Source organism: Harpia harpyja, chromosome 6 (genome assembly GCF_026419915.1).
Source record: "Harpia harpyja isolate bHarHar1 chromosome 6, bHarHar1 primary haplotype, whole genome shotgun sequence".
NCBI lineage: Eukaryota > Metazoa > Chordata > Aves > Accipitriformes > Accipitridae > Harpia > Harpia harpyja.
In genome coordinates, this window is record NC_068945.1 from 70,014,345 (window position 1) to 70,041,367 (window position 27,023).

General features: G+C 40.6%; 1 protein-coding gene across 4 annotated transcripts in view; it reads left to right on the forward strand.

Moving 5' to 3' along the window:
* The window catches only part of PPP6R2 (protein phosphatase 6 regulatory subunit 2), a 109,683-nt gene that overhangs the window by 18,855 nt on the left and 63,805 nt on the right, over positions 1-27,023 (forward strand). For 3 of the 4 annotated variants that reach the window (XM_052790366.1, XM_052790365.1, XM_052790369.1), the window contains exon 2: positions 12,602-12,734. The gene's annotated coding sequence lies outside the window, so the exon portion shown is untranslated. Of the gene's footprint in view, positions 1-12,601; positions 12,735-18,381; positions 19,293-27,023 lie in introns of all 4 variants that reach the window. The other variant, XM_052790368.1, reaches the window with a different exon arrangement.

Consider the following 27,023-nt stretch of genomic DNA (forward strand, 5'->3'; position numbering starts at 1 on the left):
TGTACAAACTTGGTGCATTCAGGAAACCCTGGAGAAATATAGTGAAACTTTACTTTCCACTTGCCAGCCGTGGTACTGGCTCAGTTTCAGTTGCAAACAAAATGGAAACTCCCGCACTATCCCTGTCCCCTCCCCATCCTCTCCCCCTTAACCTGAAATACCCATCTGGGTAATATGAAGACTTTCTTTTTAGGAAGGGAGACTTTCTGGTCACTGGACAACTTTTCTTCTTCAGAGCTGTTAGGTGGTGTGTGGGTGATGTTTATGGAGTGATCTTTTTAAATTGAAAAAGGCTTTTAAAAATAAATGATAATAAAGGAATGGGATGAAGCAAAAATGAGACCAAGCAACTTTTTAGTTGGTAAATTTACTTACTGCTGATTCCTTCTGGCAAGGTAGGCTTATGTGGAAGACTGCCCAGGAGATCTGTAGCCTTTTTGTTGGTGCAAAACATGTTACTGTCGGAGCTTGCCAGACACATTTCTTCTGGCTGGTTAGCCAGTAACTCTTAATAGGTACCAAACAACTTAGCAGTGCTCCCTTCCCCCCCCCCCCCCCCTTCCTCCCAGCTTCCCATGGACCTGGGGCCTAGGAGTGTGCTACTTGTCAGCAGCTGGCTGCCAAAGACTTCTTGGAGGATTTGGAACCAGACACTTTTTCCATTTACTCTGCAAAGTTGCTTCTCTGGTAGTACAAAAAGAAATGTTCTCAGAGCCCTTGTTATGCAACTTGAATTTCAGAGAAAATGGCATGCAAATAGTCATCAGTATAATTGGGAAGCTCCTTTTTAAAAACATCATTATGTTGATGTTAAGTGGTAGTGCACATCAGGAGCCTTGCTTGCAGTTTCACTAATTTCAGAAAGACCATTGCTCTTGCCACATGCACAGCTGACATACCTTAAAAGTAAGACTTCTGGCAAGAGTGTGTTTCTCTTTTTGTTTGTTTGTTTTTTGGGTTTGGTTTGGTTTGTTTTTTTCCTGTTTGCAACATGATTTCTGTGCATATTCTTTATGGGTTTTCTGTAGTTTCGGTAGTATGCATATATCTTGCATGGGATCATCAGTTCAGATGGCATCCTAAAATGCTTATATAAGACATTCTTGCATCTTCCTGTTTGATTCTTAGAAATAAAACCAAGCAAGAACAAGGATGATATTCTAGAGGTGTAAAGCGTGGCGTGTTTTTTTACTCTGAGGAGTTTTTGACTTTCTTTTGAAGGAATGCTGTTCACAGCAGTTCATTCGAGTAGTAACTAGAAGCACCTTTCCACACAGTGCTCGCCAGTTTATAGTGTGTCCAGTGAGGCTTTTTTCCTTTCAGTTGCAGATTTGATCACTAAATTAGTATGTGCTGGACCCTGTACATGCACTTCTGGGGAAGACTGAAGAATATTGAAAACTGACAATACGTTCTGAGTTCCTGGGTGTAGCTGTGGTGTGAACGGACTGAACTGATGTAAGATCTGGCTTAAGGAGGCAGAAGCCATGTGTTTTTTCTAAGTCCAGCCATGAGTCTTTTAACTTCCCCAGTCTTAAGTTGAGCAGTCTTCATAGCTGTTTGGTTGCTGTATATGAATTTGATGCTGAGTTATGGTGTTTGGATTGCATTGTCTGTGGTTGAGTATAAAAAAATGACATGACTATAGGTTGGTGTCCAGGCATTTGATTAGACTTAGTGTGGTTTCATAGCAGTTTGTACCTTTCTGGCATAGGTTTTTGTGTGAACACTTGGTGAGGTCCTGGACACTAAATTGGTCAAAACAACCCCCAGCCTGTGCTGTTTACTGCCTCGCTGGGTTTGTCACCTACCCACTTGGCACCCGAGGCTGGCACACCAAAGGCTTAGGCGAGCAGTGGTGCTCGTCCAAGGGAAGAGACGTGGCAGTGTGAATTCGGAGATTGGCTTGAGCTCTTGTAGGGCTGTAATTCAAAAGCACTTTGTTTTAGTCAGGGCACATAACTGACACAGGACTAAATTATTTCTCATGTGCCTTTTTCCTCTCTCTGGGACAAATGTAAGGCATTGCATGTGCTGTTGAACAAATAGGTGGAAATCACCGACAACCCTGCATTTTTTTTGCAAATGATGGGAAAGGTGAAGATCAAGGAGAGGAGACCATGACCTCTCCTGGCAGAAGTGGGGGAGAAGCATGAGAAATCATGGTGAAAGAAAATAGTGAAATGTACAGAAGCTTCAATGTTCCCAGGTTTTGTGAGAATTACTTTTAGACTGCCTAGTGTGCCATGTTTTCTTATAACTGTGTGTTTTCATTGAAATAGATTCCTTTTTGTGCCTTGAGTCAGGAGCATGATAAGTTTTAGGTGGTATTTTTATATGTTTATGTGTCTTCTGGAAATAGATGTTGTTAGCCTTGGGTTCTATGTGATGTTTTTTTTTCTAGCAAGGAATTTTGTAGTTGCTGACAGCATTCATTCTGTCCCCACATCCCCTCCACATGGCCTGTGCATAGGTGGTTTTGTCACAGCATACCTGAAAAGTTTAGCAAGCTTGGTTTTTAGCATTGCAGAATTTGAGCAAGTGTTAGTTTTTAATTCACTGTGGATTTTGTGTATTAAATCTAAAAAATTAAATTCTGAGTAGAATGAGTTTAATCTGCTTGCTTTTCCTTACCACCTATCATGCTGTGTGTATATCTGGCACAATGCTAGTGACCATACTTAACTGTGGATTGAGGTTTGTTGTAATTTTACCTGAACTTTCTTTGGTCTCTCTGAGAAGTAGCAATGTGGAGTGTGAGGGGAAGGAGGCAGGCTGTTCTGCAGGAGCAGTATTGAATGCGTTCCTGTCATGGAGCTTTGCACTAGTTGAACAAACATTGGTTTCAATTATGTTACTGAAGTGCAGTTACAACTCATCCATTGTATTATTTCTTGGTTGAGTTTAAATCAATTCCTATTTTGAATAGAATAGTATAGAGACGTACGGTTTTCTAGAACAAGAACTTGGATAAACAAGGATGATTTTCAAGAGTGTCTTGTGCCTTTTTTGATATGAACTGCATCCAGGATGATGGCTTTCTGTCTCCCTTCTCCAGCAGTCACAGGAGGAAGACGTTCAGATGTGTCTGCAGACTTCGTCATGGGTGACTTGAGACATTTATAGTGTGCTCTGAATTTTGGAGGGTGTTTACTTAACTCTTCTGGAAAGTTGGGCCCTTTTTAGGCAACTTAAGTTGTGCAGTCAAAAAATCTTCATAACCCAAATTATCAAATTTCTTGGGAAGATCTTGGTGATAAAAATACTGAAAATAAAAATTCTCGTGAGGTAACAGCATGGTGTTATGTATTAAACTGGCAACTTTCCTCAGCTTGTTTAGTTACTGAGTGGCTTGACAGATTCTTAAAATGGATTATAGCTGACTTAAAGTACCAGCTTGGGAGTGTGAAAGAGCAGTATGCTACACTGGCAGTAGAAGAAAAATTGGTTGAAATTACACTGTCCCCTGCCTTGTGAATCACTAGGTGTTAGTGTGACACTGCTGCTGTTAATGCTAGGTAAGAAACAGTAAGATGTTTTTTGGGGGCCTTCCATACCTCTGCAAGTGATTTATTGTAGAATCCAGCTTCTTTCCAGCCAGCACATTTGACAATAAAACACTGTCCTTGATTTCTTTCTCTGCTGCAGCTCTGGTGTCTTTTGGCAGTTTGGCAGTTTATTGCCATAAATAACTGCACTAGATAATCTTCAGCTTGCTTTTAGTTATCTGGTTATGCCTGACCTTGTGGACAGGACCTTCTATGGTCTTTATTGTCTAACTCAGAAAAACCACGATGGCTTCGTATTCATCCTGCGTTGTACTTAACAGTTCTGAAAAGATTTCATGCAAGCTCTGCCACCATAACACGCTGTTTTTGTGGATGGGTCAGCTTCTGTGAAAGACATTCACGGTGCTTGGCCACAAGTTTAAAATAGTAACTGGTCTCGGTTACTTCTATAATTACCAGTATCATTTCATGTATCTCATGATTTGCATATCATTTTGCAAATGTCCAGATGGAGAGGAAAATAAATTTGCAGTCGCTCTGAACCTGAATTTATAAAGGATGTCTTTTAAACTGATATTTGCTGTTAAGAGTGTGTGTGTGAAGCCTGAAAAATGAATTGCAGAGGCTGGGAACAGAAATCAGCATTCGGGTAGAGAAGAGCAGGCTGTCTGCTCTTACAGTTAGGATAGAAAATGAATTCCAGGGAGAGTGGAAAAAGGCAAATACTTTATATTTATAGTCTCTTGAAACGAGAGGGTATATACCCACAGTAATTACTTAAAGGAATTCTTCCGTTGTTATCAGAGAATACAATAATACTAAAATGTTAATCTAAGATTAAACTAGTTGCTGACTCTTTAAACGGTATTTCATACCCTTTATGTGACTGAAGGACTATGGTAAAATAGCTGAGATTGGACTCTAGGCAGTACTGTTGCTGCAGAAATATTGTCGATACTGAAAATTATCCTAGGAGGCTGATAAAACCTAAAATTACTCTTTTTCTCTCTGTGGGAAGTATTAAAACCAAACCAGATCTTTGCATGAGACACTAGGTAGTCTTTGTTACTGTTTGAGAGAAATGTGAAGATATGCATTTCTGCTGTAAGTTTGCAGCCTGTGAAAACACAAGAAGAGGCAACTGGCCTTGTTTCATCTCTTTCCAAAACTGCCATTAATTACTGCGAATTCAGCAAGGACAGCATTTAGTCTTTAGTGAGACATGAACCTTTTTAAATGATGTATGTTTTGAAACAAAGGATGGCAGATCAGTTTGGTTTTTGTCTGCAAATAAAATTTTGTTTCTTGGGTGTTGGCGCTTTTTTTTTAAATTTCAGCAATTTCTATAAAATTTCAAGTGCTCTGAAAATGTGCAGGGAGCCAAATTTTCTTCTGAAAATGACATGAAGTGGCAATGGAAGTTGGAGGAGGATTCCCTGTAACTTTGTTTACAGCATAGTTTCTGAAAAAAAAAAAAAAAAAAGCACCGTGCATAAGGTTCAGTATATACTAATAAATGCCAGAAGTATCCATTAACTGTACAGTGGTTCATTTGTGTAAGCTGTTGTATTTATTTACTGTCATAACTAGTGACTATGGGAATATTTAACTTCCCATATTACAGTTGAGTCTCAGAAGAGTTGGTGGATGGATTTTTATTTTATTATTTATTTATTTTCTTTTTTTAAGAAATGAGGAAGTGGAAAAGACCAAACATAGTCTAAGTGGTCTTGGGGCTGCATGTAGGTTAGTAGCAGGATGCAGGATTTTGTGGACTAAAATTAGTCTAGAATATCTGGAGTAGTAATCTCGGTTGTTTGATGTTTATCTTAATTTTGCAGTTCTAGCTGAGGATTAGTGTGGTGCCCATGTCCAGCAGAATACTGTCAGGGAGTCTTTTCCTTAGTGCCTATGAATTAATTTACAAATAAGAGACCAATACTAGGTATAAGGCCACAGCTTTGTCAAACAATCTTGATGCCTGAGTGCCTGTGGAGCAATGCAGATGGTAGAGTTGACAGCAATGTACTGAAGACCTATGGACAAATTATTGTCTTTTGTGGAGGGTGAACTCTTGACAGCTTTCTAGAAGACCTAAAAAGTATCCTGATTTTTCAGTCATCTTTTCAAAATAATAAATAAGCTTTTCCATTATTCTCCTTGACAATTTTACAGCTATTACACCATTTTATCCCTGAATTCCTGGCGGTGTTATCTTGAGAGAAGTAGGGTTAGGAAAGAGTTGATGATCTCAAAGTCCAGCTTCAGAAACTTGATACAAGTGTTGATAGTATAAAATCCCATCAATGGGCAAGCCTCCAGACTGTCTTAAATAGTACTTGCATTTCTCACTTGTTGCACTGGAGAAGAAAACATGGAAAGCATGACTGCTTTATGCTGGGCTTGTCTTTCCTTTGGAATATAATTGTTTTCGTGACTGCTCTTAAAGTAGGTGGGAAGTGGCTGAATGAATTCCAAAATATATGCAAGTGAAGATAAAACTGACTAGAGAATTGTTTGTGGCTGTTAGTGTTTTTATGTAAGCTACCTGTTCCTTTGTTTAGCTCTTTAATTGCAATGGAGATACCCTGTAGAAATGCTTTTTTTTTTTCTTAGTTTGCATGACAAAAATTCTAACTTTATTAGTAAAGTCTTGAGGGATGTTATAGCTTATGTAAAAGGTTAAATTTAGTTAATCTTGCTTGATATTTCTGATCAACCATACGAAAGTAGCTAAGGCAGTGGGAAGACTTTAGATTTCTTTTAAAGTAGCTGCTTTTTATATAGTATTATCAAAACGTGCATGTCCTTTTTTCATATGCTTATATCTCTTGCTGTGCCCAAGCCATTAGAATAGCTAGCCAGAGATGCTCTTTTGCTTTCACATTGCCTTTTTAAGAGTTAAATAACCTTTTGATTATTTTTATGTAGGAATTCTAATTCTCCGCAATGTTTTCTTCTCCAAATGCCTCTTCTGGATAAACAATCCTCTGTTACTAGTAGTTAGTTCACAGAAATTGTGTGTATGGATTCACTGCAGGGAAGTGGAGTTCCAGCCTCCAGGTGCCTTGGTCCAGTTCGATCGCTTCTCCCTGTTTCCCCCCTAGAAGCAGGTACCAAAGCAGGAGGAGCCCAAGGAGAGTTCTCCACTTACCAACAGCTTCCTTACATGTGCTCTGTTTTTAATGTCTCTCTTTTTTTAAGCAGAGGAGCACTGCAAGAAGCATCCAAGCTCTCTTGGTGCCCATGCTGCAGGCATGCTGCTGTCTTAGTTGGATTCAGGCTGACTTCTGCAGGCTCATAGGGTTGGGTCTGAGTCGCCCTTCTCCAGCAGAGATGTCAGGGAGCCTGCTGCCTCAGCCCTGAACTATTTCTGTGTGTTTGTGTGGCCCTTGGGAGCCCGGGGAGATGGGCACAGCTGGGGGGATGCTGAGCTAGAGCTGCCCAACTCTGCTGGACCCAGGTCAGTTCCTAGCAGAGGGGCTGAGCTGTGGGTGTATAGTGCCAGTCCTTCCTGTATAGTGCCTATACTGTCTCTGGTTTTCCGTTATTATATATGTTATCTTGGCACATGCTACCCAAAATAATAGAAGGGTACATATAATAGGTTGTGCAGATCCTTCAGCAAGTCTTTTTTTCAGGTGGAAATTTCCTGAAGAGGGCTCAGGAGGTAGTTAAGAAGCTGGGATATTTTTAATGGGTTTTTTTAATAACTTGCTGAAGTGTAAATGCTCTTTCAAAGGCCTTGTAGAGGTTTATATAGTGGATTTTAGACTGCTTGTTAATGAGCTTTTCTTAGTTATCTGAGCAGATCCCATAAAAAGGCTGTGGAATATCTCTCAAAACCCCTCTGTCTTAAGGACTGCAGGGAGAAGCAGTGGTAGGGAAGATAGGCTCTACTCGCAGGGTGTTTGAAGAAAAATGTACAGAAAAGCTGCAACATACTTTAGTTTCACAGTGACTTAGAACTAAACTATATACAAACTGGACTTTCACTCTTGATTGGTATTTTAATTTGTTAATATGTTTGTGTCTTGGTTTTGGCTGGGATAGAGTTAATTTTCTTTCTGGTAGCTGGTATAGTGTTATGTTTTGGATTCAATATGAGAAGAATGTTGATAACACGCTGATGTTTTCAGTTGTTGGTAAGTAGTGTTTAGACTAAGTCAAAGATTTTTCAGCTTCTCCTGCCCAGCCAGCAAGAAGGCTGGAGGGGCACAAGAGGTTGGGAGGGGACACAGCCAGGACAGCTGACCCAAAGTGGCCAAAGGGGTTTTCCATACCGTGTGACATCATGCCCAGTATATAAACTGGGGGGAGTTGGCCTGGGGGGGATCACTGCTTGGGAACTAACTGGGCATCGGTCAGCGAGTGGTGAGCAATTGCATTGTGCATCACTTGTTTTGTATATTCCAGTTCTTTTATTAGTATTGTCATTATATTGTTGTTATTATCATCATTATTAGTTTCTTCCTTTCTGTTCTGTTAAACTGTCCTTATCTCAAGCCACGAGTTTTACTTCTTTTTTCCCCAATTCTCTCTCTCATCCCACTGGGTGGGGGGGAGTGAGTGAGAGTGGCTGTGTGGTGCTTAGTTGCTGGCTGGGGTTAAACCACGATAGTTTGGAAGCATGTCTCTATATGAAAGACATAGCTATTTTTAGTTATTATGGATATTTGGAAACAAATGCTGTCTAATGAAAGGAGCTGTAAATCAGCAGTCTCTTGAATTCCTTTAGATTTTGCTCACACTAAACTTCGGGCAAGTTACTTGGGCGTTTTGCCAATGTTCTTTCATAAAGTGAAAGTGGTTCAATTTTTTTTCTGCCTTGTTGGTTCTAATGACTGTTTGAAAAGTTTGGCTGGCGTGCGACTACTTTGAAGCTGGAAATCATTAAGTAATGCTGAACAGTAGATTTATCAGCCTCTCATTCTTTGTATAACAACTTTAGCAGTTGCTTGCATAACTAAGAGTATTCCATTTTTTCAGAGATGTGTGATTACAAGGCAGGTAGTGATGACAAAAGTAATGACACCACATGGTGGCATGAAATGCTGAGTTCAGGGAGGTGGTAATGTGCAGGTAAGTGTTAGTCAGTGGGGCTCGGCCCTTGGAGGCTCTTTGGAGCAGAGCCGTGGCTGTCCTGTGCCAGAATGTGAAAGCGAGCTTGTGCAGTGCCTGCAGATGAGGATGCAGAGGAGCACAGGGCTTACTAGGATTTGTCAGGCAGGATCTGTTTATGTCCTGTCTTGGGTAGTGACGTGTAGCACATGTGAAAAACTTTTCTTTGTGGAATGCAAAGCTAACTTAAAAGAACAAGACAACTTCTCCCATCCCCAAATCCCACCATGAACCCCTCTCCCCATAAGCAGCTACACAACAACAGCCACTGAGCAGCTGGCTTGTTCTTTACATCATGAGGATTTGTGTTTGTTCTTTTGCAGTGTTTCCATCTGCATCTTTGAGCTGTCCAAAGCTCCGTTACCCATTTAAACCAGAGATCTGTAGAATTTTACAAAATGCTTAGCTTTTATGGCATGGCAGTGAATTCTTTTGATTAGATTGTCGTTTACAATAATCAGTTTGCTATTGATTGTTTTTAGGCACGTTGCCTTACCAGTGAGAAGTTCGCAGTGAAAGCCATTTGGGATGTGTGTGCTGCAGGCCTGAAGAATACATGCAGGTCTACCACAGCAGCATCTACAAACATTTGGTTTCCAAAGAATCAAAAATGTGCTGTTGGAATAAGGAAGGTAGTCAGCTCAAATTTAACCTAATTCAAAGTTGTATCTCCCCAAATGGAAAAGCTGTATCGTACTGTTGGATTACAGTGGCACTAACCCATATTTAGGTGTTCTGTAAAGTGATGTGGTTTTCCCAAAGATGGGAGTTCCTGTGACACCAGTAAGACTTGTGGTGGTTCTGCTTTTCTGAAGCTATATGTCCTTAATTATTTCACTGTGGAACCTAGGAATGCTTCTGTCTCCATACAGAAGCCTTTTAAAAAGAATTTGCTAATAGCTGTCCATTCGCCTTGCTACTACTGTGTCTGCACTGTAGGGAATCATGGCGTAGTCTGTTTGGAGTATATTTTAAAATTCATAGCCTAAGTTAGATTACATTTCCTCTAAAATTTCTAGTACGGGGAGTGTGTTTGATCTGCTGGGTTTATTCTCTCTACCCTATTTCAGGAAATCACAGGAGATACTAGTTGTTATTTTGAGGTGGATGATTTCTCCTGTTAAAAACGAGATACTTTGTTTTTAACGACATAGAACCTGTCCATGATTTGACTTTAAAACTGAACTTCTATACAGGTATATTATGCTATATGTTTTAACAGGTCTGTATATGCAGCTGGTTAACATGCAGCGAGTTTAGCAAAAAATTTAAAATCACTAGGAGAGAAGGTAGAAAATATAAACTCTTAAACTACTTTATTGTGCTTTGTTTCAAATCAGTTGTCAGATAAAATAAAGCATGTCTCAGAAGAGAATAAGGCTGAAATCTCAGCAGTATGTGTTCAGAATGTAAGAAAGTAATTAACCACATTACCCAAATCTTTTTCAACTGTGTTGAAATGCAGCAGATCCTGTTGTCCTACCACTCTTACCTGGAAATTTATTCAGTAACTATTAAAATTAAAAAATAATTGCAGAAATTGAAGAAAAATTGAGATGAATATAGTATAAACACTGAAGAAGTCTGTCCTGGTTTTGGCTGGGATAGAGTTAATTTTCTTTCTAGTAGCTGGTATAGTGTTATGTTTTGGATTCAGTATAAGAATGTTGATAACACACTGGTGTTTTCAGTTGTTGGTAAGTAGTGTTTAGACTAAGTCAAAGATTTTTCAGCTTCTCCTGCCCAGCCAGCAAGAAGGCTGGAGGGGCACAAGAAGTTGGGAGGGGACACAGCCAGGACAGCTGACCCAAAGTGGCCAAAGGGGTTTTCCATACCGTGTGACATCATGCCCAGTATATAAACTGGGGGGAGTTGGTCTGGGGGCGATCACTGCTTGGGAACTAACTGGGCATCGGTCAGCGAGTGGTGAGCAATTGCATTGTGCATCACTTGTTTTGTATATTCCAGTTCTTTTATTAGTATTGTCATTATATTGTTGTTGTTATCATTGGGTTGGGGGGAGTGAGCAAGCAGCCGTGTGGTGCTTAGTTGCTGGCTGGGGGTTAAACCATGACAGTGACAGATCTTTGAGGCTGATGTCAGTCACTTGAAATGTTAGAGATTAAATTCATACTCTTTTTCAAGTCAGAAAGACAATGTCACTTAGGCTTGCTTCCGTAGTTCCATAATCCAGGAAGGCCATTTCAGTAAGGTGCAACTTGATTGTGTCCTTAAGATGCAGTTACTGCTGTGAAATGCACTTTCAGCAAGAGCGAGATGGGTACTTGCTCCTGTTCTTCACGTGTCTCACTATATGGACTCAGTGTTAAAGAAGGCATTGAGGGAGTGTGGGGTACTCTGTACGTGGAGTCGGTTTGCTGTTCTGCTGACCACCTTCACATAGATTATGTAAACTTGTAAACGTGTGCCTGGCTTTTGGGATCAGTAAGTCCAACAGGACTGCTCGTTGTGCTGGGATTTAAGCACAAGCTTAACAGAATTGGGGCTGAAGTAATACTACATACATTGTGGAGCCTTGGAGTGAAGCATGGTTTATCTTGACCACAAGCACAACAAACAAAAGTGTCAGAATGGTGCAGATGTTTTGAATTTCCATAATAAAGTAGCTTCTAAATAATAACTACATTCTACCAAACTTAAAGTCATTATTCAGAGCTTTTCTTCTCACACTTTGCTTTTAAGTAAAAATACATCAGATACGCACAACTAAAAATTAATTTCCAAAATAGAGTTTGACTTTTATGGGGGATACGTAGAATCAAAAAGCGTAGCTTTTTTCTCAAGCTCTGTCAGAGTATGCTTGCTGTATTCTGAATACATCTGAGGTGTATGGTGATTTCATTGCAAAACAATTCAGTCTGTTTTCAGAGCAGCACTTTAATTGTTGGGCCTCAGGTTATGATTTTAAATCTATGCTGCACTGTTTTATGTTCAGCTTATTTATAATGTTTAGAAGACTTTGTAGGACAAATGCTGGGAAAAAAGAAGGCATCATATAGGCACAGTAAAATACCTTAAATAGGCACAGTAAAATTGTGAACTGTCCCTTCGAATTGATTACTTCAGTTTTGGGTGAATATTGTACCTCCAATTAAGTAATTACTGATAAGAAGATGAGAAAATACATTGTTCTTTCTGCTAGTGCTGTGTTAACACTGTCATGCCTTCTCTGGCTTCTGACATTTTGGTTTGCAAGGCTGTTTGGATATGTAGAGTATTTGCCCTAATAATGGGAGTGTACTCTTTTTATTGGGATAGTGTGGGAACATTATTATTTGATGTAGGGACTGACTGCTGGTATTTTCTGTTTGGTCATAACCCTACAGCACAAAAGGAATACCTGGATTCAGAGAGAGGCTTGGTTAAAACCCAGTTCTGTCAACTGGGGGGGGGAGCTTGGCAGGCTAAGCCAAGCTTGGTTCTCTTGCTGGCTTCCCTTCTGTGAATCCCCTTCTGAAACCACTGTGAACTCTCTTCTGGATGCCTCACTGCCTCCTTAAGGTGATGGGGGCCCCAGACCAAATGTGAAATACGTGTATTGTTGCTGCAGTTATTCTTGGAACAAGTGAAAATGACCATTAGGTTTCCTTGACAACCTATAACTTTCTTTTGAAGTGATGTCAAGAAAACAAACATGTTCTTGAATGAGGTACAAGTCTCACAGCTGAGTCCAAGGGCTATGAAGGGAAGGGGCTTTTAACCCCTGCCTTGTCACAGCTTGGTATGAAGGTTCATGTTTGCCCTGTGCTACAGAAGGGGCGGTAACTGAAAGGAGTATGTCTGACATGGTGGTAGTGATGGCTTTGCAAAGAGTGTTAGTCACCTATAGTCTTGCTCAAATTTTTCTTTGGGCTGAAAGGTTATGTGGAAGTTTGTTTAGGGGGAAAAAAAAAAAAATTCTGGCCCTCAGTTACCTTTGGTTAGTAGTAACTTTTTAAAATATTTTCCAGGATAGGAAGCTTGAGAAAGAATTCACACTGGATGAAAATAATTTTCTGAAGCTGGGTATACTCCAGGAACTGTAACCCAAATGTTTCTCTGTCCGTGGAGAAGATTTCACGTTTGAAATAACTTCTACTGAAGGTATGCACATCTTCCTTTCCTTTTTAAGCTCAGCAATGACAACATGCTTTATAATGCTATATTATGTGTTCTGATGTTTGCTAGTGAGATTGTTCTTGATATTTGACACCTGGAGTCATTTGAGAGGGAACTGTAGTGTCACTGGGATGGTCCTGCTGATGAGATTCAGAGCAGGTTACATACCACTGAGAAGCTCAGTTCTTCTGCTGTTGAGTCTGCAGTCTAGTCATGGTATGTTGGTCAGGTTACTCCCCAAACCCAGGTCTAACTGGTAAGTGTTTCTCCAAAGTTGAGCTCTAATTTAATGTACATAATTGATGGGAGGAAGATGGAACTTCTTTTTGTCTTTCTGGTGGCTATCTATACTTCTGGGAGCTGCTTGTGGCTGTTCCAGGAAGTAACAATATGGAAATGACACATCATACATTTTGTCATTGGAGTAGTGAAAGTGAATAGGCTGTGATTACTCACAGGTTTTCCTAAGGTGAGAAATTGGAAGCATCCAACAAAGTTATCAAGCAGGCAGTTTAAAGCAAACAAGAGGAACTGCCCTTTCACACAGCATGTAATTACATTGGGGATTCACTGCCTTAGGATTATTTGGAGATGGACTGGCTGCTTGTGGGAGCACTGCGATCCTTCCTGGTGCCAGCAGTGGAGATGGCTGACGTGGTCGTTTTCCTGTTGGTAATTCAGTTAGGAAGAGCTTTCTCAATGCTACAAAGGCAAGAGATTTTACATAAAGTAAGGTCTCCTGGCGGGAATAGGTTGTGAATTAAAGGCATTCTTAAAACTCCTAAAAGAAGGAGGAGACCCTAAGTTTTGTTGCAGAAAAGTGCAGGTTTTAGGTGAGCTGTAAATAAAGATGCTACTGCTGATGGAGCTGGTTATATTTATGTTGCATGTCAGACCTGATGGCTTGAAACTGGTGAAAATTGAGTGTAGATTCAGCCTAGATGTAAGGAAGAAATTTTGTATGATGAGGGTGGTGAGACACTGGCCCAGGTTGCCCAGAGAGGTGGTCGATGCCCCATCCCTGGAATCATTCAAGGTCAGGTTGGACGGGGCTCTGAGCAACCTGGTCTAGTGGAAGATGTCCCTGCTCATGGCAGGGGGGTTGGACTAGATGAGCTTTAAAGGTCCCTTCCAAACCAAACCATTCTGTGACTCTATGAAAATTGTTCTGGAAGCCATTTGGGAACTAGAGCATGTGGATGGTACCCAGACATTTGTAGTCATCTATGCCGGTGAGATATATAGAAAAAAAAAAATAGAAGTCGGAAATAACAATGTAGCTCAGTCTGGCAAATTACAGGTCCAGCTGGCTCAGGACCCTCTGATACCTGCTCCTGCTAATGGTGTACTTGAGAGAAGTTTAGAACAGTATAAATGTAGGGTAGGCACTCCCACTTTCTGCCACTCACCCAGGTTAGTGTCTTTTCTGAAACAGCAGTAGCTGTAAAACATTTGAGGGTCATTCGTAAACCTGTTTTTTATGAATTGGTGTAACCAGCTGAGTTTTTGAGCTCAGTTGAGCTTTTGTACTCCATACCCATCGATGGCAGTAAGTTCCACAGGGTTTCTTCTTCCCATGCAGAACATTAGTGTTTCATTCTGCCCGCTGGTCACTTGATAGTTTTGTGAGGTGTCCCCATTCTTGAGTTTATAGGAAGCTGTAAATCACATTCTATTCACCTCCTTAATACCATTCATGCCTTTCTCTGTATCTGTTGTTTTTCTGAGCTGTAATCATGTATCAAGTCAAGTTTAATGCATCTTCCATTAGAAGCTGTGCTGTTTCATGTTCCACTCAATCTCTTTTAAGGGAAGCTAATCAGACCAGCTGTACTTGTTTGAGCTCTACTGTCTCTTCTGAGAGAAGCTAACCAGACCAGCACTCAAGATGCAAACACGTGATAGTCAAATGATGTCATGCCTTCTGTTTACTTGCTTATTCTTTCTTGTAATGACTTTTGACATTACTTTTACCTCTTTGGCTGCTGCTGTCTATTGAGATCCTTGAACAGTGGCTCCAAGATCATTTCCAAACAGATATAACAAAGAGGATCTGTTCTATTTGTATGTTAAAATGTCATGTTTCTTCAAAAGGATTGCCATGCATCACAGAGGAGGGCTGCTTGTTTGCTTTGTCCTGGCTGTGGCACTCAGGTCAGGCAAAGCCGTCTGGAAGGAGGGGAAATAGCTCCTTCCTGGGATCATCTGAGCATACTTGGGGGCAGAATTTCCCAGAATACGGGATGGGGCAGGCAGAAGAGTGTGAGTGTGTGAAAGTTCAGCAGGAAAGAAACTTGCGGCACAGGAGAGCGTGGGATACATCTCGGATGAGCAAGGGGCAGATGGACAGCCTGGCTTCAGAACTGGTGGAGAGCGAGAGACTTCCTGAGGATCCAGAGGACACTGCAGACATTGACTGGTTACAGAATGCTCCTGGATTAGACTGAACCAAGCCCAGAGGAAAGGATTTGCCAGTCAGGACATAGTGGACGGGCAAATTGCTTATCCCCTGCTTGTCCTCTTTTCAAAAAGACAGATTCACCTGAAGTGATGCAATTGCTGCTCAAATACCTGTTGGTGATGTTTATAAACCCTACTTGTTTTCTTAGTGTGCCCAGAATAAAGCTTTGGGCACTTTTGTCTGGAAGCACTGGATGGCCACAGGTCCCCAGTCAGAGTGATGTTAACTGACTTAGTGGTTGTTGTTCAGTGGTGGGTTTTCTCCCATGACTAGTACTTGCTTTTGTAAGCACGGAGTTAAATCTGCCATTTCATTGTCTGGTTGCTTATTAACATGAAATCATTCTGTTTGTGACAGCTTTGGTAGGTTTAAGCTAAATAATTTTTCTGTTGCTAGTAAATGTTTCCACCTTGCTATTCATCTTTCTTCTGAGATCACTTATAAATACATTGAGCAGCACTGTTTCTTTTGGGACCCTACTTGCTGCCTTTTTCTACTTTTTCTTTTTTTTTTTTAAATTTGCTTTTGATTTATTTCTTATGTTTTAACCAGCTGCTGATTCACAAAAGAAAGTGAGCTTTTCTTTAAAGTTGTTTGGAGAAGCCCATGCAAAATACTTCTGTGGGAATTCAGATAAACTATCGATTGTACTGTCCTTGTCCATCTGTATGTTTTTGTTGTGGATTTTTTAAATTGTGTAACAGTTTGCTTAAAAAGCTAGTTTTAGGCTTCAAGTTCACCAGGTTAAATAAAGTGATACTTTATTCCCTGCAATTAGTTGTTTGGTAGCTGCTTTTTAAAGGTGTAGAGCTTTTGGGTGAATGCCATCTAGTCCTGGTGATCTATTACCATCTGACTTGCAGGTGTGTTCTAAAACTTTCTCAGATACTGCAATTTGAAAGAATTATCTAGAGATTTTTTTTTCTTTTTTGCTGTGTAGCAAATCTTAAAATTATTTGTGCTTATAGAGGAAATAAAGGAGATTTTGTACTAAAACTTAACAAAAAAAAAAAATTCATAAGGTAACCTCAAAATTCACATCAGGAATCCATGCCTGTCAAGACTAAAGAGGCAGATTGAATTAAATGGGACTTAGGAAGACTCTTCAGCTGTGATATAGCTGCTGAAGTTATGTTTGTCCTTTGTATTTTTATAACAGAAAGGATGTTACGGGAAAGAAGTATTCAAAAATACTTTCTTTTTGGAAACAAGTAGGATAATGTACTTCTCTCAGCATTTCCATGTGTTTCCACTTAGTAACTAAGTGGAAAATGTTAAATGTTTCATTTTATCAGGAATCGGCTTAAATAGGCTTAAATAAAAAAATCAGTAAATCTTGGTAATTTCCTCCCGGTTTCCAGAAGGAGTTGCCTGTGGCGATTGCTGGCCATCCATGTTCATTTTTACTGGTCTTGGAGTACTGAGAACATTCTAAAAGGTTGGAAAATGCTGTGGACTTTTTGTATGTGTGCCCATACTCAGTAAGGCTCAGGGTAGCCTTTGGTAACTACAGAACTGACTACAGTAATAATCCTGGGCAAAATAATGCAAATATAGAATTCAGATAATAGAGTAACACAAAAATTCACCCAAAGTTTTAGGGGAAGTAGGAGATGCAGTGTAATTTTTTTTTTTTTTATGGCAACCAAAGAAGCATTGCAAGATGCTATAAGTTTTGTGATATGTAGAACTACTAGTTTTTCAGTTGGTGAATTTTAGTCACCTATTATTTTTGCAGACTCCTCCTGATGTTTTCTAGAAAAGGTAGAGGCCTTTGTACCAAACTTAATGGTACTCAGGTGAAGCATCTAAAAAGACAGCCCTCTACCTCCCCCCAACAGAATTGTTAAATAAAATCCAGGCCACAAAGTGAAAATCACTGATAAGTGGAAGGATGAGATGAAGTGAGATAAAAGGGGTGAAACAGTCATTACAGGCCTTGCAGAGGAGAAAGGAGACTTTTGGCATTCTACTTGTATAACTAGTAAGATGAAAAGTAGCGATTACTTTGAAACATACATGGTAAGAGGAAATTTTTTTTTTTTAACTTTATGTTGTTAATCATCTACCCCAGGACCAGTGTGCAGCCAGGGATTGCCTTGTGTATTCTTCTGGTTCTTGACTAAAGCTTCTGCATACCTTCTAAATATTAAAAAATTCCTGCAGTGTATTGTTGGCAAATAGCAGGTGTTTGAATGACAGTTTAATTCTACATGTATCAAATTTAAAATGCTCTCCATAAAGCAGTTAATCTTCAAAAATGGCAGCATATAGTTATAGAAAACGTGTTTCCTTAAATCATGATGATTTTCCCTTTAATTAGGTACTCCAGAGAGAATATAAGCAACTTTGAAGGGCTTTGAGATGTCTGCCTGAAAGAGCAAAAGATGTTTCTAGTTTTACTGTTGATGACCTAAGCTAAAGTACTAATACCTGAGATGTGGCAGACATCAGGAGAAAGGTACTTTTTGTGTTGGGCCTCATCTGGATTAGAACCTGAGTGTACCAGTACTTTAGCGAAGTAGTACAAGTTTCTAATACATACAGTTAATTAATTTTAATAATAAAAGGGAAAGGTTGTGATATTTAACTTGTTTGGAAAAATGTAGGAAATATTTCATTTCCCTGTTCCTGTACAGAATTACAAGACAAGCCATGCCTCCTCAGAATTGTGCATATTATGTTTCTTGCCCACAAAATATGAGGAGGACGAAGGGATGTAATACTGATTTGAACACACTGAAGAGAGCAAACATTGCTGTGACAAAACTGTTCTTCCCTGGCTCACACAGGTGAGCGCTGTTATAAGTTTAAAGATCGAGTTTACAAAAAGTTTGCAACAATTAATCCACTTGCTGTTTAAAAATATCAAACAAGGAACACCTTTTGCCACCTCTGTTTTATTCAGTTTTTTCTCTTGTTCTCGGTCTGCTTAGTAGCTGAAGGTGTTTTTCATTTCCACCCCCCACCCCCCCATGCTGCGTAGAGCAAGGATGGTCCCTCCTCCTTGTGTGTCTGGACAGTACCTGACTTCCTTAAAATGTGTTCATTATCATAAATGAAAAGAAATCTATCTTCAAAATGTTCTGAACCTGACATGTTTCTTGCTGTGAATTGTAATATGAAATTTGTCCTTTCTTTTTATTTTTTTTTAATGGCATGATTTTTCAGACCTTCCTGCCAGTGGCAGCCTTCAGTGAAATGGCTTGTTCCTTCAATGTGATAGAGCACGCCTAGCTTTCAAAAAGTCTTAGTTTTGCAACTCCAAGCAAGAACAGAAGAAAGCTAGCAAATTGGAGGACTAAGCTGTGAATTTTATTTTGACACCAAAGATGATTGTCACAGGAGAGCAGAGCACGTGATAAGTTGTAGGACTGTTTCTCCCTACTGCTTGTTTTGCGGTTTGTAGCTTGCTCCTGCCAAGACCAGGTTGTCAGACCCTCCTTTCTTGCTCTGTAGCTGTCTTTCAATAAGACTCTACAGAGTGGTATTCTGTGGTGTTACAGCATTAAAGATGCAGAGAACAGTGAAAGTGCTATTTATGCATAAAGATTGAAAATATACCTGGCTTATTTTGAGTGTAAATCAGATCTTAAGGAAGCTGTTCAGTAAACTTGTTGCCCAGATAGAATTACCTGTCAACTGTGCCAATGTGATTGAATTAACTGCTTGAAAATAAGCAGCTTGGATCTTTTATTTTACATCTATAAAAAACCTGAATCAAAAGCTAAGTGTGAACAACAGTGATTCTTTGATGTGATTTGGAGACAATTGGAAAGTGTTAAAAGGTCAGTACTGGGAATTGCTTCACAGCTGATCAAAGCACTTGGGAAAATTAAAGCCTTGAGTCCCTTACAAACCAGTATGAACAGCATGGCTTAGCTGATTGGGAGGCAGAATTGCTTGATGGCCTTCTGTCAGCTCCTTCCATATTACTCTGATCTGTACTTCCGTAAAGATGTCTAATCCCCACAGATTGAGGAGTCTGTATAAAACCCAGCTGGGCTTCCGAGCCTGCAGAACAGTCCCGGCTCCTGCTGGAACTGGAACAGGGAGATCTCTAGCATCTGCATTTGCTAGAGGTAAGCAGTGTATGTTGTCTCTTGCTGCCTTTTCCACTGCTGAAGAAAAGTTGCAGACTGGACAAGTGTCATGATAGCAGTTATAATGAGTACATTTAATTTTTTTCCCCAAATAAAAGAGCTAGAAACAGCTTTAAAGAAAAATAGCAGGAGTTATCTTGAGCGGCAAGAATGTGAACCTTGACCCTAACATGTTTATCCTCATGTTCTCATATTCTGATTTAGCTCTTTTTTACTTGTTTAAGGAAGGAAAGTGAAACTTGAGAAGCTGTGTAACAGGGATTGTTTTGAATATCTACATGGCTGAAAGCAGCCTCTTGGTATCTCAGACAAACTCTGCCTCAGCTACAAATAAAGCCAGGCTGGTGGTGGGGGATAACAGCTTGGTGAAGAAATACCCAGTTATGGAAAGCTTATTTTAAGCTGTTCACAGCTGTTAATCTCTGTAACATCCTTGTGCAGCTCAGGGCTTCCTCAGTTTTACAAAATTGAAAACTTAAGTATGGGGTGAATAAGTGAACCATGGTAGATGGCAGGAATGATCTTTTTGTGGTATGAGGTTAGGTGAAAGAATGACAGCTATATAGTTGAATATGGTTAGTAAAATGAGAAAATTCAAATTCATTTTGAATGATAACTATTTAGTTATGGTCCAACAAGCACTTAGGTCTCTATTCTCTTCCTTGAGTTTATCCAAGGAACTTATACATCATCTCATGAGAAAAAGTTATCACTTTTCCCAAATGCTCCTTTTTGTTTGCACTTTCCCGTTTTTAAATAAGTTTTATAAGGATACTATTTTAGTGTAGAGATCAGATTAAAACAAAGACTGAGACTTTAATTTTTAACTTCATATATATAAAAAAAGCTGTATTGTAGCTTTCAATTTCACAATTCCTAAAAACTGACCTTACAGAGCAGCTTTCTCTTAATTCATCTGCTGTATGCAGCTTGAAGTTTTTAACTTATCCTGCTCCTTAACTTATACAATCCTCATGTATTTCTTAAACAATTTTAACTTCAAGTGGTGATTTTAATGCACACAATGTAATCACTGTAGGCAGATAAAACTATTTGTTTACTGCACTTTAGCCTTGTGATCAACATTGTCTTTATACTTTGACTTTACTCCCTTCTTCTGCTTTTAATAGATTATTAGTTTTTTAGAATTGACTGGTGTTGCTTGAATAGTTTGTATTCCACTATGTGTCTGTGAGAGATGGTATGGAGAAAGTGAATGTGAGGCAGTTGTGTTTTATAACTCAGCATGGGTGGGAGGAGGAATGGTACGCAGTGAATTCAAAACAGCTGGTTTAAAAAGTACTTTTCCAAACAATTTGAAACTTCGGTACAGTTTAAGGTCAGAGAACACTTCTGATTGCAAGCCCAAATGGCTTTAAAAAGATTAGGCATATTCATAGGATGTATTCACTGATAATTATCAAACATGAGACTTCAGGTGTGACTTAAGGTTTTCTGTGACAAAATGATGACAGAAGGCTGAGGCAGTTTACCAGGAAAAGATCATTCTTGCCTTGCTTTCCAGCATTGAGGTCCTGTACTTCTGGGAGGGGGCTGTTGCCATTGAAGACTGACACAATGTATTGCTTCCTGTGTCAATAAGGCATCTCAATGCTCTTTGAGGCCTGCTTTTTCTGAGAAGATCCAAGAAATTAAGAAATCCCGACCAAAGGAGTTACTGTATTTCAAGAAAATAATAAAAGCCTCTTCATTTACAGAAGGGGGAGATTGTCATTAGCCAGAAGCTGATGTTGGAAGCTAAAGCTTGAGCTCTGTTTGGCTTCTTGCCTACTGCGTTAATAAACGCTTTCCTTTCCTTCTCAGTCCTATATTGGGCGTAGGAAAAAACAAAAATGCATCCAGTGTGCCTGGAAACTTAAGCCTTCCTTTCTGGAGTAAGTTGATGCAAAGTTTTGGTAGTTTCAAAGTAGGGTAGCAAACACTTTGCAGAAGGATAGTTGGGGAACTGACAGTACTTGAAGATACTTTCAGCACTGAAGATGCACTCTTGAAGCAGTATCAAAGGTTAAATCAAAAGTCCACCCCAAACTTTTGTATAATGACAACTTGGGGAGGGGGGGGAAATGGGCATTCTTCATTTAAGAAACTTTTCCCTCTTCAGAATGGAAAGCCCTTTCAAGATGAAAACTATTGTACTTCTGTTAATGTCAGAATAGGCTATGTCATCATCTAGATCTAAGGAAAAGCAGTTTGTTGAAATCCAACAGTTTGAAGGATTTTGTTCCTATTGAAGATACTTACAAAAAACAATTCCTGACTATGTTCTCATCCTTTTAGCACTTTAGGTTAGGCTGCTTCTTCTAACACTCCTGATTTGGCCTTGTTACTTATTGTTATATCCCTGAAACTCCCAGCACATTGGAGTCTCATTGTAGTATACTCTAATGTTTTTCTGGACATAGAATAAATAACCATAGATACTAAGAAGGCTTAATGAAGGGCAGTAGTATCTGTTATGTGACTGTAAATTAGTTAGTATATGTTTATCTAGCAGACTTTTATAAACTTTAGAGAAATGTTTCTCCATACTGCTTTCTGATGTGTCTTAGTGTTCAGTCTGTATCTCCTGACTTTTCTGGGTTTTGTGGAAAGTATCACTCAATCATTGCTTGAGACCTGAAGCCCAAGTCATCTTCACTTAGAGATGAAGGTCAAATAGTTCAGCAGTTACAGTCAAAGAGTGAAAGAAGTAGGATGGCCTGATGGTGACAGAAATTCAGTGTCTGATGTTGACGAAGCAGTTAACCTGTTCCTGTCTGTTTTGTCAACTATTACTTGTGCCAGGAAGGTGTATGGGAGGTTAGTGATTATCAGGGAAAGAAGGCAGGAGAAATCACGCAACTGTATGGATACACTATATTGCTTTTCTGATCAGAAATGTCAATAACGGATCTTGTTAGAATCTGCTAGAGCTGTGTACAATCAGAAGGTTAATCAATTTTGAGTCCTCTTAGCAGACTTTAATGCTTCTTAGTTGTTTTGTATCTGGATAACTGAAACTCTCCATGAGATGACACTGCATCAATAAGGCATAAAGCCAAGAGTCAAAGTTGTGAAAAAGTGTGTTTTTCTTTGGAGAAGAGAGGCATTCATCAGCGTTTCTACAGATGTACCTATTAAACCAAGTGCACCTGGCTAAACTGGTCTTTCAAATCTCTGAGCGCTGCAGTGCACTAAAAGATACTGCAGAAGCATGGGAAAAAAGCTCAAATTCCTGCTGATGGAGGGACGGCTAGTTGTGCTTACTGCCTTTGTAGGGATCCCTCCTCTTTGCTGCTGTACAGCTATAGGTGGCTTGGATGTGGTAGCTTGTTGGATGTTGAACATGGTCATGATACTCTTGTTGGTAGGTTTTGGTGGATGCCAAGAGGCCATCGAGGCCCTACTATTCTGAGGACTGGAACCTCCTTGACAAGATTGAAGGAATGAATTCAGAAAGCAGTTCACACTTAAAGGACATAAAGACCAAGCTGAGCTCTGTAAGAAGATTCAGCAATTCTGCAGGAGGAAACAATGCAGACCACAAAAATACTCAGCATAGATAGGATGTTCCTTTTCCTGCTCTGACCAGCAAGTAGTGCCTTAGCCGTTGGGGAAGAGGCACAGGCTCTGGAGAGGGCCTCTTCTGCTTTTGTCCACATTCAGTTACAACTGCACACCATCAGCTTTGATAGTGACCGAGTTCCTTGTGGTGAATGGAGTATGGTTCGTTTCCTAACCTCTTATTACTGACTTCCCTGCATGGGTCTGTTTGATGCTACCATTTCCAAAACCAGCTTTTGCAGTAGGGAGTAAAATGTGCCTTTCAGCTTTAGAGAGCCCTCCCATTAATGCTGGGTGAAAAGGCCCGAGAGAGCCCTGCTTTGTTAGATTGTTCAGAAATTGCATTAACCACCCCCACCAGAGCCTAAAACTAGAGAACAGAGCTCTGTTTAATGCTTCATGATTGGAAATGTTTAAAGTTGGCAGTTAAGACCACAAAGAAGTGGATGCTTTGTCCTGGAAATCTGAATTTTTAAAAATTTTTTATTTTTTGCCATCAGATGCCTAAGATGCCCTGATTTGATTTAATTTCCTGTTTTGTTTTTTTTTTCTTTATTAGGGTGTGCAATGCCACAAATTGCTAGAGAAAGTAGGATACTCTTTCATGTTGCTGTTTCTTCATCTACCTCTTCTGCTGTGCAGTTACCTTGTATTCCTTAACTTTATTAGTGATTTCTAGTGTTTAATATTTTAGTATTTAGAAGTTCCTCAAGTTTGTGTAGGTGTCTTTAAGACAGCATAAGCAGGAAACAGTGTTCAATATTTGTAAGTCATGTATCACAAGAAGAAATTGTATTTACCATTTATTGGGCTCATAATACGCAGCAACTCTCTACCTGTTTTCAGTTTCTCTTAGCCCATTTCCTGTTATTTAGTAGGCATTTTTTCTTACCAATGTTTCGGAACGAGGTGAAGTGCACTTTTTGAGTTACAGAAAGAAGGTAGATTTATATCCTAATGCCAAAAGAAAGGGCTTGCTCATTCTGGGCTCCTGGCTCTACAAGGCAATACCATCATTTCAGTAGGTGGATTATTCTGGTTTCTGTTTATTGTGGTAGGTCCTGTTAGATGAACTGCAGTTTGGTGATTAATGCTGCTCAAATATTTTCACAGTAGCTCAGGTTCTTTATGGGGAGATCCCATTTCTTGTGAGTGCTTCTCTTTAAGCTCTCCATAGCTCATAAAGAACAAGTGCCTTGTTAGTTCTGGTGGCTTGCCTACAGTGAAGCAGATTAAAGTAAATTAATTACTAACCATTGCAGAATGGGGCAGTTACTGTTCTAGATTATCATTTTTTTTTTTTAAAGTAATCATGAACATTTTTTATTATGTTATAGACATATTAGTTTGTTTCTTGATACAACTCAAAATGGAGCATTCATAGTGGTGTAACTTTCATCATGTAGAACTTTTTTGTCCCTCTGTCCTGTGTTTTCAATATATTTTCATGTGCTTCAGCAGTTACGTTGCATATTGTAGAAGGCTGCATGTGCTTCATGGAAAAATGAGCATACTGAAATCAGCATGTGTGTTGTATGCATGCATGTATGTATGTGTCGGTATTCTGCTGCTTCCACGAGTGGGATAACTGTGTTTCATCAAGAGCTTCCCTCTTCTGTCTTGTTGGTGCTGCCTGGGTTTGGGTAATGGTGTGCCATTGCCCCCACTGTCAGCTGCAAGCATCCTGGTGTTGATTATGTTGATGTTTGGGTGGAAAGTTCTTCTGGACCATCCAAGTCTGCGAAATCTCAATGAATTGGCAAGGGATGCGAAGAATAATAAGAAGGGCTTCTACAGGTACATTGGCCAGAAAAGGGAGATTAAAGAAAATCCACAGCTGCACACCCCCACCTCACCCCCCCCACCCCAATAAATAAGACAGGAGAACTGCTGACAACTGACATGGAAAAGGCAGAGGCACTCAACAATTTTCTGTCTCAGTTTTCAATGGTGATCACTCTTCCCACATCTGTCAAGCCCCTGAACCTCAAGGTAGTTCCTCCCGTTGTAAGGTAAGATCAGGTTTGAGACCACCAGAGGAACATACATAAGTCCATGGGACCCAACAAGCTCCTTCCCAGGGTCCCAAGGGAATTGGCTGATGTAGTTGCCAAGCCACTGTCCATCATATTTGAGAAGTTGTGGCAGTCAGGTGAAGTCCCCAGTGACTGGAAAAAGGGAAGCATCACGTAAAAAGGAGGACCCTGGGAACTGCTGACCAGTCAGCCTCACCTCCATGCCTGGTAAGATCATGAAGCAGATACTCCTGGAAGATGTTGAAACATATGGAAGACAGGGAGGCAATTAGAGACGGCCAGCATAGCTTCAGCAAGGGCAAATTGTGCCTGACTAATCTAGTGGCCTTCTACAATGGAGTGACTGCATCAGTGGACAAGGGAGGAGCTACAGATGTCAACTGCCTGGACTTCTGTAAGGCCTTTGATAAGGTCCCCCACAACATTCCGGCCACTAAATTGGAGAGATATGGGTATGATGGATGAACTGTTAGATGGATAAGAAATTGGTGGGTTGGTCATGTCCAAAGAGTTACAGTCAATGGCTCAGTGTCCAAGTGGAAACCTGTAACCCCTCAAAGGTCCATGCTGGGACCAATACTATTTAATATCTTCATCAATGACGGTGGGATTGAGTGCACCCTCAGCACATTTGTAGATGACACTAAGCTGAGTGATGCAGTTGATTCACTAAAGGGAAGGGATGTCATTGAGAGTGACCTTCACAGGCTTGAGGAGTGGGTCCGTGTGAACCTTGTGAAGTTCAGCAAGGCCAAGTGCAAGGTCCTGCACCTGGTTTGGGGCAGTCCCCAGTATCAGGACAGACTGGGGATGAAGGGATTGACAGCAGCCCTGCGGAGAAGGACTTGGAGGTACTGGTGGATGAAAAATTGGACGTGAGCTGCCAATGTGTGCTTGCAGCCCATAAAGCCAACCATATCCTGGGCTGCATCAAAAGCAGCGTGACCAGCAGGTCGAGGGAGGGGATTCTGCCCCTCTGCTCCGCTCTGGTGAGACCCCACCTGGAGCACTGCATCCAGCTCTGGGGTCCTCAGTACAAGACAGACATGGACCTGTTGGAGGAGGTCCAGAGGAGGGCCACAGAAATGGTCAGAGGGCTGAACACCTCTCCTATGAGGAAAGGCTGAGAGAGTTGGGGTTGTTCAGCCTGGAGAAGAGAAGGCTCTGGGGAGACTTCATTGCAGCCTTGCAATAGATAAAGGGGGCTTATAAGAAAGGGAGAGGCTTTAGACCAAGGCCTGTAGTGACAGGACAAGGGGCAATGGTTCTACGCTGAAAGAGGGCAGGTTTAGATTGGACATAAGGAAGAAATGTTTTACAATGAGGGTGGTGAGACAGTGGCACAGGTTACCCAGAGAAGCTTGGTTGCCACGTCATTGGAAGTGTTCAGCGTCAGGCTGGATGGGACTTTGAGCAACCTGATCTGGTGAAAGATATCTCTGCCCATGGCAGGGGGGTTGGAACTAGATGATCTTTACAGTCCGTTCCAACCCAAACCATTCTGTGACTCTGTGAATTCGCTAGCGCTAGGAGCTGCTTGTTCAGCCTTTGCTGTACTTTTCTGCTTCCAGAGAAGTACTTCTCTGCACCGTAGTTCAGACCCTATGGACAGTGCTACAGCAGTGTGTTGTCTCTCTTGTGCCTAACTTGTGGCTTTCCAGGACGGTTCATCTGGCTCCTGTAGGTTGTGACTCGTTCTGCTGGTCCTTAAGTGGCATGTGTGTCTCTGGGTTTTTTTGTGTGTGGTACCATTCCACTTCCGATCTTGCAGAGATGTTACGTGGATTACAAAACCTCACTTGATTGCCTCGACACCTGCTTTGGCCTAACTGTCTGTTAGGCCAAACTGTTGGTTTCAATACGTCATGAACAATCATTTCTAAATCTCACTTGTTGCATTTTACTGAGTATCCTGTCAGAGCACTATGGCTAAGAGCTTTTTTGGCTGGGATGAGGGCAAAGAAGTCGTCTCATGTTGCATGCGCTTTGGGCAATGTGGTGGCAGAGTCACTGCTGCAGGGCAGCCTCCCTTCCCAGTTGGATGCAGCTGCACCGAGTCCCAGGGCGCTGGGAATTGCATCAGTGTCTTCCAGAAGCCTGTCTCTGCCAG